Here is a 12,181-nt window from a genome sequence, read left to right on the forward strand (position 1 = left end):
TAATTAATGATTAATTCAAGAAAAAGCTTCTTGAGGAAAAATGCCTTTTAGAAGTTCAAGTCCAAGGCTGCTGGCCTCATTCACAGCAAGTCAGTTCCTACCAGTCATGCAGAAGTGGCATAGTAATATCCCTGTGTGTAGGCACAATCACTTCTCCACACTTCATCTTCACTTCTGACCCAAGAAGCCACAAAAACATGCTTACCAGACTGGAGGTCCATATTCTGAAACTGTGTGGCCATACTGAGATCACTGGCTGACAAAATGTCCTTAATGCTACATCCATCACAGATAGACCATTTTCCTGTTCTTTAGGAGAAAACTCAGAGCTGGGAGAAAATGGAGCAATGCTTTACTGCAGGATCAAGCTCTGCCTTAGACTAGACCAGCTGCTCTCCAAGTCATTCAAAATTAGTAAATACTTGTCTAAACTGAAACTTTAGGGGGTTTTTAGGTGGCTATAAGTTATGAGTAATCCTGGACCATGTTCTATGGACAGGAAGGAATGACTATCACAGTGTCTGGCTCCATGGCTGAGTGATGAAGTGAGTGAGGAACTTGTGCTGGATTTCTATAATGGAAAGGCTGGGACTGCCAAGTTCTTCCATCCTCATCCTCTACCACTACACCATTATCATCCTTTCTTAAATAGAAAAAAAAAAAATAAACAAAACCAACCCTTTAACCACTTTGTATTATTGGAACATTGGCAGAGCTACACCAGCTGAAACAAGCAGCCTTGGGATGGCAGTTCCTTTGCTAACCAGAGCAGAGGGACAGCAGAGGAGCACAGCAGATGTCCAATGTTCAAGCCAGTCAGGCATAAGTGTGAGCAGGTGCTTGTGCAGCCCATTCCTGCAGCACTAGTCCCAGTTGATAAATTCTGCCAAGAAGCTGAACTTGTAGGCCAGGCCAAATAAGAAAGCCCATACCACAGAGGAAACCTGGCAGGCAGTGCCTGCCCCATGCCTTGTGGAGACAGGCTTGAGCCTGAACAAACTGAAATATTAGAGCCACGTTTTGCAGAAAAAAATATGCTCGCTCTAATTAAGAATTTGGGCTACATCAAAGGTTTCCACTGCTAGCCAATGGAAATTCACTGTGGTGGGTAAAGTATCTTTTATACATGAGGTGGATGGAGCCAGGAACATAGGAAATGAGGCCTGACTATCCATGATTTATGGTCTGTAAATGTGTGACACCTAAACCATTTTACCCAATACCAGTATTACTTTTTCACATGTTTTTCTTTCCATTATTCCCAGGCCAAATGTTCTTGTTTCAATTTATGCTTGCCGTTTATTGTCCTCCCACGACTTAACTTACGACTGAGAAGAGCCTGGCTTTGTCTTCTCGAAGACACCCTCACAGGTGCTGGCAGGCTGCTATCAGGTTCACCTGAAGCCACCTCCTCTCCAGGCTGCATAAATCCAGTTCCTTTATATCCTCCACACGTGCCTCTGACTGCAGCCATTCTGGGGAGTCTCAGCTAAACCTGGCTCCAATTCCTCACTGCCTTTCCTGGAGGGGCTCAAAAGGACACAGTGCCTAGATGTGGTCTAACAGGTGCTGAGCAGGAGCATAACTCCTTCCCACAAGCTCCTGGCTGTGCTTTCTCCAGTGGAGTCAGGATGCCATTACCTTCTTTGCTGCCAGGGCACACTTCTGATGCACAGGCTGTGTGCTGTCTGCCAGGACACTCCAGAGCCCTTGCAGGAAAGCCAGTCACCCCCAGCACGTATTGGTGCAAGGGCTCAGCATTCGCAGGTGACAGGAACTTTGCATTTGTTCTTGCTGAATTTCAGAAGGTTCTTCTTGGCCCATTCCTCCAGCCTGCCTAGGTTATTCTGTATGTAGCACTGCCCACAGCATATTCACTGTTCCTTCCAATTTGGTATCATCTGCAAATCTGAGGATTTTATGACCTCCTTGAAGCACCTGGTAAAGAAGCTAAACAGGACTGTTCCAGTCTCCAGATCTCTAGGTAAACAGGAAAATGTTGTCTGGGTAGAGAACAACACATTTAACCATTCTCCTCTGAGCCAATTCAATGAATATTTTTTGCCATACAAACCATAACATCCAACTGGGGTACAAGAATGTTGTTGGAGACAATGTCAAAAACCTTGCTAAATTTGAGTTAGATGATAGCCACTTCTCCCCCCTCATCCACAAGCCCAATCATAGAATCATAAATACAATCAGGAAGTCAGACATGATTTACATTTGGTAGATCCAGGCTGATTGTTTTCAATCACCTTCTCCTTCATATGCCCAGAAATGTGCTCCAAGAAGATCCAATCCTTGAAGTTTCACAGGGACCAAAGCAACGCTGGTCACTTTAGAGCTCCCCAGATTGTCTTTGGCCTTCCTGAAGAAATGGTGCAACATTTACCTATTACCAGTTATTAAGGAACCTTCCATGATCTCCATAACCCTTCTGATGTGATAGAGTGGCTCTGCAGAGACATCTAATCATGGTTTTTTTGGCCCTTGGATGCGGTCTGTCTGCTCCCATGGTGTTTTCTGGTCAAACTCTTTCAAGTAACCCCCAGCCAAACACTCATCCACTGCTGGTAGTTCTCTTTGGACCCTTTCCCTAAGCACAGATGCATGGGATAGTTTGGTGGTAGAGATAGCAAATAAACCTTAGAATGCCTCCATTTTATCAGTGTCTGCTGTCACTACATCACCTCCTCCATTCAGCAATGGTTCCAGGTATTCCTTCCTCAGACTTTTTGTACTAACAAAGCATTGGAAGGTCTTGTTGTGCTTCCCATGTAAGCCTCAACTGCATTTAGGCTTTGTATCACCCAAGGCTACTCCTACAAACTCAGGTAATTCTTCTGAATTATTCCACTGTATTCCTTGCTTCCATCTCCTCTATACTACCTTTTCATACTGGAGCTCCTCCAAGCTCCCTGTTCAGCCACACCAACCTCCTGACAAAGCTACTTGTAGATGTGCAGAGAAAACAAGAGCACTGCCTAAGATAGCAGGAATACTTCAGTATGCTTCTTGGACAACCAGGAATTTATCACCTTCTGTGTTCTGAGGAATGTCACTCAGTACAAGCATTATCATCCTGTTCTCCCAAGGCTCATAACATATATAAGGCACATATATCTATGGTAAATATAATGTTTTAGAAACTAACTCCAATAAAAATGATCACAGAATCAATATATCCCATTGGAACACATTTTCCTCAAGCATTTCAAACTGTCTCACACGGGCATTCAGCTGATCCATTTCTTTCTTTCTACTTCTTTCACTGCTTTTAATAACTTTTGGGTTTTGCTTTTTTTAAACACCTAGAATAATAGATTGCCACACTCTTGACCACAGCCACAAGAATATATAGGCATCTCTATGTAGCTTTACATACAGTCTTAAAAAGTACATTGCAATTGTAGTTCAGCTGGCTGAAATGGTTATTAAGATGCAATTTGACACCATGTGTGATGACAAAAATAGTAAATGTGTCACAGAGAGAGAAATTAACATGGTTTTTAGGAAAACATTGCTCTAGATTGTCTTGATTTAATAGGTTTTCATGGGTACAGAAGCCACAAATTGCTATTTCTTTTTTTTTCCTCCTTCTTATTTGTTAAAGTCATACATTAACTCCTCAACATGGAGAAAAAAGAATGAGCAAGATCAAAGTTGTAGCTTAATCTGTGTTTCTTTTATGCGTTTGTGTCAAGGGAGAACAGCAAATTGTAAAAGAATTTCTGCCTCCCTGCTGTGTGCAGTGTGCCCAGCTCTGGGCCCCACCCACTCCAGGCCTGCAGAGGTTGCTCCATGCAGATCTTTCAACATAGGGAGGAAAAGTTTCAATTGATTTTTAGGTGGGTGGGACCAGGAACTCACATCACTCCATTCTGCAGGCAGCAGCAGCCTGCTGAAGCACAGTGGCTGAGCACACAGAGCTGTCTGTGCCTGGGCAGTGTGGGTGCATGTGTGCATTTTGAGCTCTGAGTGCCCAAGGCCCTTAGTGCTGTACCCCAGCAGCCCCAGTACCACAGCTGGGCTTAAATCCCACCGAGGTCCTGTGCTTAATCAGACCTGCAGATGCTGGGGGAGTCAAGGAACTGAAGCTTCTCACTGGTATGAGGCAGTACATCATGGAGGCATCTGCACAGCCACGACCTCAAATGATGCCATTTCATTACATGTCCTCTTTTTTGTTACATTTTTCTTTACTTATTGTGTTTTGCAAAACAAACATAACTTTTAAAAAGTAGCCATATGTCAATCATTACTTTGGTTTTATTGATGTGGACGTAGTTCAAACCTAAAAAGTCCTAAAAGGTATAAGTAATATTGGAAAGCTGATTTCAGTGATGAATCCCCTGTTCATTTTTTTTTCTTTTACTAGATACTGCAAGTTTTGCTGTCTTGTTAACCTCTCATCAGTAAATTGTCTAGCAAGAGATGCTAATTTTCCCAACTTCATACAATAGAAGTCTAGTTTCCCAAAACATTCATAGAGTACATGGAACACTCTGCTATGTGGAGGGTGGAAGGAGTCACAGTGATGATCAGTCAGTCAGTAGAAGATTAGGTAAAACATTGCAGAAAAATGTGAATTCAGAGTTGGCAGATGCTTACCATGTGAGCTGATAGATTTATTTCCCACTGTGACCTAATTTTTAGGTCTTCAAAAGGCTTTAAATTTTGTCAGAGAAAATCTAAAATATTGTCAGTAGGTCCAACAAGAAATTTCAATTCAATAGTTCAGGAATACCAGAGCTTTCTGCAAGTCCATGTTTGCAGGAGAGAGAGAGAACTTTCTCAGGACCTGAAGAAGCAGAAATATATTTTCTGCAAAACCAAGGACAAAGCAGACAAGTGATTCCTATGATCTATATCCAGATACCTACTAAAGTACAAAACAAATCGTTCATCAAATGATGCTATTGCTTTCCTGTTTATAGTGGAGGGTCTAGCCAGGTAACTGGAGATGCACATAGGCACTTGATCAGCTGAATCCCAGGCTGGTTTCTTTCTGTGCAACAGAAACCCCAAAAGACTTTGTGTGAGGTTAAGCACTCCTTTTTGAGTGTAGCTAGATGTAGAGATGTATGAACACATACATGTTGTACATCTGTACAACAAATTATATCTTCAAATACCCCATAAACACCAACTACACAGCAATTATACTATCCTATTAGTAAAGTAATGCACAGAATACTGACCTATTTATTCTTTTTCTATTATGTAAAATTAATGAGCTGTATTTTTTGACCACTGATTTATCCTGCTTCCAAATACCTGTGGATTAAAATTTAAGCTACTTTAATAGCTCCACAAAACTATGGGTAGGCAGCAAAAGGCAAGGCTATTCAAGTATTTGAAATGCACTGCTACAGATTGTAAATACTCTGAAGGATATGTAAGCATAAAGTCCCATTCCAAATCAAATTCCGGGGTAGAAAAATAATTTTGTTTAAATGTGTAGGTAGTCTACTTAAAAATTGTTTGGTTTTATTCTTTAATTACTGCCTTGTAAATAAATTACAAAACTTACCTGGTAGCCAAGTCACCATCCCCTTCACTCCCCTCATCCAGCACATCTGAGAACAATGTGCAAGTCCACTATCAGGAGTTATTCACTGTAGTGGATGAAAACACTCTCTACATAGGAGAAGCATGTGCACAAGCATGTCCATCCTGAAATATGTCAGGAAACAAAGCACAAAGCCAGACACTAATGAACACAAGAATTCATCAGTAACTGTGAATGAAATAAAATATTCACATGTGAATGAAAGAAAATATTAATGTGGCTGCCATTTTAAAAATTGTGGAGGCAAAGTGAGATAGTTTTTAACTTGTTTTTCATAGTCTAAACCACATCTTAGCAGAGTTTGACTCAACATGAGGATAGTACAAACCACCTCACCTTCCTTGATGATGCAGAAGCTAAACCTGCCAGCAGAACCACAGATTGTTTTCTATCCAGAAATTGCATACATGCTGCGTGTAACACTTATTTCTTCATGAAGGACGTCAGGCCAGCAGGAATGCAGTTTAACTGGTTTAGGATTTATGAAAGAAAGAAAAGAAAAAAAACCCTCAAACCTGTTTGCTTTCCTGTGAATCAAAACCTACTTGATCAAATACTTATACTTACAAAAACATTGTGAAAGAATCTGAGGTGAGGTTCAATAGGAACTAAATTGCTGGGATAGGCCTGCAGAAATATATTCACAGTAATTCCCTGAAATAAAGATATTGTTCTCCTGTGTTATGTTAATTTCTGGTGTAGCTTCAGGACTTGATGGCTCAGAAAGAGTTACTGTGTGGAACTTGCCATCCCTATCAGGAGTGGCTTTCGGAGGATCAGGCAGGGAGCATTTCTCAATGTGACCTAAGAAAATCAAGCTTTAGAAGGAAGGATCATGTTCTGTAAGGGGCATCCAGCTCCTGAAAATACCTGACTGTCCCACGAGAGTTTATCATTGCAGAGGACATGCAAGCTCAAAATCTAAAGTTCAAGGTTACAGAGCATGTATTTGTACTTACTCAAACTTTAAAAAAAAACAAAACCAAGAGAGACCAGTGCTGCTATATCATGAATCATTCATGTCAGCTGAGACCCTTGGAGTCCTCCAGGATATAAACTTCACTCAAGAAAATTACACTGCAGGTACCAATATCCCTAAAATCACCTATACATAAGAACAACAACACAACTCTTTATGAACAATTTCAATTTTATAAGTAAATCAATATTATTTCAATACAAACAAACAACTGTGATCTTTTCATTTTTCCCTTTAATTAATATGGAAACAGTAACACAGTGTCTAAAGATGCAGAAGCACGGCTCAGACCACCTGAAGGCTTCTAGAAGCTTTATCAGCATTTCTTATCTGAAAGAAAAATCCCAATTTCCATCTATCATTTAAAAGAGTAAAAATGTCCATGTACTGTGCATTCCATAAAGAAGCTAGAATGTGGCACTGTATCTGACTCATAATTTTTGTGTTTAATTTTGAACTCTTCTGTTAGTACTGAAATTAATTAATTTTGTGAACACCAGAGGCACTTGGATGCTTGGAGACAGTTTTGAAATGATGCATAGTCAGTAAAAGGATTATAGGTCTGCCAGTGATTGAGCAGCTGAAGAGCTCCCTCTCAGCCTTATAACTCCAGTAGTTACTGTAAGTAACAACAGATGTCTTTAGAATAAGACCCTGCTGTTTTTAGCAAACTGAAACTAACTAAAAATATAGAAGTAACTTATAATTCCCTTAGAGATGCCTATACTTACATTCAAAGAGCTCTTCACCATCCCACTAACAGTCATCAGGTAAGTCCTAATTATGTGTATACATTGTAACACTGATAAATCCTTTTTATTTCAAATAAATAATCTCAGAGCGCTTTGAAATCTATAAACTCAGTCCTTTTGCAGCTGCATTTTTATGCCATTTCAAACCACTACAGTGATTTTTATACAATCATATTTTAATGTCTCCATGCTTCTCGTTCCTGAATTTAGTCATCACAAAATAAAGCCACCATTGTCTTTTGCCTAATTATCCTTTGCCTTCTACTGGATTTTTAGCCAGGAATTTGCTCAATAAAACAAACAGTCCCCAAAAGGCAAACAAACTGCAACTGAAGAAAAAAGTGACTTCCTGAAGCACTGATAGTTCATGAAAACAATGGATACCTACTGCTGCCCAAAGAGAGATAAGATCAGAGGCCAACACGTTATGAGCAAAGGTTACTGCATCAAGTCTTGAGTGCTGCCAGGGTGAGAAGAGGCCCACGGTACCAGCAGTACCAATGGCACAGGTCTGTGCTGCATCCTGCAATGGCAGCACTTGGCACATCCTCCTTCAGCCCCTCTGCAGCCAGCTGAACTGGTCCTCTTTTATACCACAGAGCTGGAAGGGGACAGGAAAAAAAAATGTATTGCTGCTGTGCAGTCTATCCACTGTTTTCCCTGGGGAATTCTGTCATAAACAACCAGTGCTATTTACTTATCCCTCATCTCCAACAATATCATGCTCCCAGTTTGTACCTCAGAGACTTTCACACTCTCTTCTGAGGACAATCCATGCAAATCACTTTTCCTGCTGCCTCACCTATGCCAAGAGCAGAACACTGACTTCTTGAGACATTTTCCCATTAGGTAACCTGGCTTTGCTCTGCCATATCCCTCTCTACCCACCTTGCCTCCTGCACCATCTCAGGTCAGGATCTCCCTCTGTGCTATGATAAGATTCTGCATTTTTACCTTTGCTGTACTCTCACACATCTAAAAGGAATTTCTCAAAGTAAATAAAACAAAAATCGTCCCTTGGAACCTTATACTGTATTGCTAGAGAACAGCAGTGCACCAAGTCAAAAATGAAGTGCTGGTAAGCTCAGGAACATGGAAACAATGTTATGAGAACAGGTGAGGAACCTCAGCCTGACCTCCCTGACACCAGGAGGGTCCCTGGCTCCATGCCAGCCTCCAGCTGTGTGGTGCCTGTGTGAAGGGAGCCTCAAACACCCCTAACCAGCCAGAAAAGGCTTTCCTGCTTTAAAGGGTACCCTGAGAGCCAAGGCAGACAGGTCAGTGCCTTCCATCCCACAGCTCTGGGCACAGAAGACACTACTGCAGGAAGAGGCCATGTCTAAAGTACCACCACAGCTCTATGAGCCAGCCAGAAAACACAGCAGAGAGCAGCTCTGAGACTGCTTGAAGCTGCCCCAGGGACTGGTTTGGTAACCAGCTATCCCTGGCACTGGTGGACCAAACAGGGGGGCACATTTATCTTCACTTCCTCTCCTCAGCACACATCCCAAGCTCAGTTTAACTGGATGAAGTGAAACATTTCAGTGTAATGATGCAAGAAGGAGCAGCATGAATTCACAAGCGTGGCCCTGCTTGTTAAAGAATCTAAAACTGTTGCACTGCCTCCCAAGAAACCTCAACAATGTGGTGGTATTTGCACATTAATTCATAATATGCATAGGTACAACCATGACCCTGCAGTTCTGTTACCTCTGAGTAAATACACTACACAAATGATGCTAAAGGCTTTCCTTATCACTCATCTTATGCAAACCAGTTTTATGCCTATTTAATTTCACTGGCTAAAGGGGAATGACTCCAGAGTTTGTACCAGTATGAGATTAGAATCCTGCCTGCAATTTCCAGGAGCATGTTAAATTATTTCATCCATAAACAAAAAGCTTGTTTTGCATGATCAGCTCCAGGCTTTCTATTTTTGATATGTAACTAACTATAGGATTAGGAGAGTTTACATTCCATCTTAAGAAAGAACAGCTTTGCAAATCTAAAAGAAACACAGATGACTTTTGGGAGCAACTTCCTCCAGAACAAGAAAGTACTGGTAGAAAGTAGCAGATCCTGTCTGGAAAACCTTGCTTAGCTCCACTCTGCCTTGGAGAAATCTGCTTGTGCATAAACAGAGCCACAGGAGAATAGGGTTACTATCATTTATTTGGTTTGTATTTTCCATCCCTTTGACCACTTTGGCAGACCACCCTTGTGCACACTGTAAAACAGGACATGAGATTACATCTCTCTCTGAAGTGCTTCTGATAACAAATTCAGATAATGTGTAAAGAACCATGAATTCTGTAATTTACATTACTTTCACCTATTATTCTAGTATCCTTACTAATATTCATTCTCTTCCAGAAGTATCATGCCATACCTCACAAAAGATAGTCTGAATCTTGCTGCATAGGACCACTGTGTAATTTTCATATCCAGTATGATGTATATGTTTTTTCAAAATACTGATTTATCTTTTATTATAGCTGACTGACAGATTTTCATAACTTACTTCATTTTTCTAATGGTTGGTCACCTGGAGGAGAAGAATTATAGCATTCAAAAAATGTATTTTAATTTCTACATATAATATGCAAATCACTATATGTGGAATTAAATAATCAATTATTTTTCATAATCTAAAATTGATAGCAACTGGTTTAGTAGTTCTGTGACAATGCCTCCTTTACACTGACTGCCATAAGCATAAGAACATGAAGGGGAAAGATCTTTTTACAGCCATTTAGGAGCAGTTTTTAGTCCTTGTGGTTGTATGGACAGACTTTCCTGCACACAGTGAATCAATATACTTCTGTCTACTTGTTGACTTTGGTGGACTGGAAGCTGCATCATTAGTTTACCTTGTAACATGCCAAGATGCAATTCAGTTACACAAAAATGCTATTAAAAAGCAGTTCAACACAAACATATGCTTTTGTGTGGAAACTTGAAAATGCAATCCTGACATTAATAACTTAAAAAATCTGGTTCTATAAAGACTCAAACAGTACATGAATCAGTATAAAAGCAATCCCACATGGTGCTGTAGCACACCTTGCCTGAACACAACAAAAATAATTTAAACAGCCACTTTAATTTAAATTATTAGAATTTAGGAAAAAGCACAGCCAAAAATCTACTCAGTGGATCTATACCTAGTTGTGAAAGTTAAATTTGGACTTTTTTGTCAAAATTTCTAATAAATTTCGACTAAATTTCAATAAAATAAGTGTTATAAGGAATGTGCAGGTAAAAAGAAATGGTATTTACAAGCAAGAAACAGTGACTGCACATGGTATGCAATCATTAGTAAAATCCAGTACTGCTGGAGTTCACACAGATTAACTATGCAGCGGGATAGTAACACTGGAAATGTTTATGACCAAGCATTATTTGTACTTCCTTTTTGTAAGATAAGGACAATCACATTTCTTGTTCTGAATCATAAACCAACCGTTTTCCACCCACTCAGACTTCTCTCTGCAGGGCAGTCTTAACAGATTTAGGGCCAGACTGTGACATTATTTTGACATCTGGTCTCCAGAATGCAACCCCAAAAAGAAGGCACAAGTATGAACCCCATTCCTTTCCAAAACACACCCAAACCAGGTCCTGTAGGCATGCACTTCCAACGCCTTAAGTATTTTCCTGAAGATAAAAGGATGGGACACAAGGTTAATTTTTGAAATAGGTCTAGAAGATAAAATATTATCTCATTGGATAAGTGATGGGGGTAATGCACTCAGAAAAGAGGGGAGGCTGGGCTTAGTGCTTTCTTCAGCCTAATGGGTGTTCAATCTTTCAATCCCACATCTCCTACTTAAGAGTTCAAGAGACATCCAGCTACAAGAGGCATAGGGATGAAGACAGAGCACAAGAAAGAATGCAAACTTTTGCTTGTTCCTCCTTTAGAAGCCATGATTTCAAAGCCAAGCAGTTATTAATGCATATTGAAAGCATCACAATCCTATTTATGTACAGAATGGTATGTCAGAAACACAGATGAGTCCTGTTTTATGGAGCCAACTGCTCTCCACCCAGGGCTTGGATTGGGGTGGGGATAACAGGCATCTCAGGATGTGGCATTTCTTGTCATCATAAAAACATATCCGAGACACATCATGCATCCAAAAGTAAAGGAATATAATCTTCATGCCCAAGCTAGTTCAACTTCCAGAGCAGATACACACACTTGCATGAAACCTTCTTAAAATGTAATCTCTAAAGTCGCAGCTGTATGTGTGGGGGATAAACACTGGGTGAAACTCAGTCTTGGTCATTCCAGAGGCAGGACAGTTCAGCCTAAGTCACGATGCGAGAAATATGTGAAATGTTGCTGGATGGCATATCCTTCATCTGGAGAAGATGCTTATACAAAGAAGCAAAAGAAAAGAAATGGATTATAAATTGTCTGGTGAATGTGTACCTTTCTCTACCCCAAACTTTTACAAACATTTTCTACTACTTTTAAGCAGTGGTGCACAGCTGAGCCAGACTGAACAAAAAGAAGATACAAATGAAATGTTTTCAATATTTTGAATGGATAACATAGTAGGCTCCTTTAATAAACACAAAAAGTGCAACCACGCAACTTCCAAGCCCAAATATCCGTAACCAGAAGGTAAATAACAACCTTTTGCAAACCGGCATTAGGAAATCACGCCCCGAGTCCGGCCGGCCTGATTCAGGACTCGTGAATGCGGAGCGCCGCGCTCCTGGCGAAGCCGCGAGGCAGCGGCCGGAGCCGACCCTCTCCCAGCCCCGGTGCCCGGCCCCGGGCGAGGCGCGGCGGCTGCGGGGCGGTGCCGGCGCCGGGCCGGGCAGGGGGAGGCGCGGCCCGGCCCGCCCGCACCTGCGCCCGCCCTC

This window comes from Melozone crissalis, unplaced genomic scaffold, assembly GCF_028551555.1.
Source record: "Melozone crissalis strain CALT ecotype California unplaced genomic scaffold, PUWL_Pcris_2 ptg000002l_1, whole genome shotgun sequence".
Classification (NCBI taxonomy): Eukaryota; Metazoa; Chordata; class Aves; order Passeriformes; family Passerellidae; genus Melozone; species Melozone crissalis.